We start from the raw sequence: 767 nt of genomic DNA, 5'->3' as shown, positions 1-767 counted from the left end.
GGCAAGTAGACTAACTTCTCTGAGTCTCAGCTTCCTCATCTGTAAATGGAAAGAAAATAGTGTATACATGAGACGGTTGTTAGAAGGAGTAAATGATATAATACATGTAAAGCGCTGTCTGTATTGAATAACAAATACTAAGTGCTCAATGAATGAGATATTGTCTTTTCTTAATTTGTAGTTTGTTATACATTTTGGACATTAAGTTTTTGTCTATTACATTCATTGAAAATACCTTCTATAAGTTTATTACTGCTTTTCTTTATGCAAAAGTAATACATGTTTAAAAACATGTTTATGTTTTAAAATTTTGTAAAACAGAAATGAACAAAAAGAAGAAAATAAAAATCATCCATTATCTTAGACCTGGTGATAACTACTAACATTCGGTGTTAACATGCGGATTACAGGTGTGAGCCACTAACATGCGGTGGCTCACACCTGTAATCCCAACACTTTGGGAGACTGAGGCTGGCAGGTTGCTTGAGCCCAGGAGTTTGAAACCAGCCTGGGCCACATGATGAAACCCCATCTCTACAAAAAATGAAAAATTAGCTAGATATAGTGACATGCTCCCAATTACTAGGAGGGCTGAGGTGGGAGGATCATCTGAACCTGGGGAGGTTGAGGCTACAGTGAGCTGTGATCACACCACTGCATTCCAGCCTTGGGGACAGAGTGAAACCCTGTCTCAAAAAACAAAAAAAAATCCCACATACTCCAGTGTCTGTTCTAAGGTTTAAGTTTTTAAATTGCATTTATTGATG

This window comes from Chlorocebus sabaeus, chromosome 20 (assembly GCF_047675955.1).
Source record: "Chlorocebus sabaeus isolate Y175 chromosome 20, mChlSab1.0.hap1, whole genome shotgun sequence".
Taxonomy (NCBI): Eukaryota; Metazoa; Chordata; class Mammalia; order Primates; family Cercopithecidae; genus Chlorocebus; species Chlorocebus sabaeus.
Note: the sequence above shows the minus strand (reverse complement) of the source record.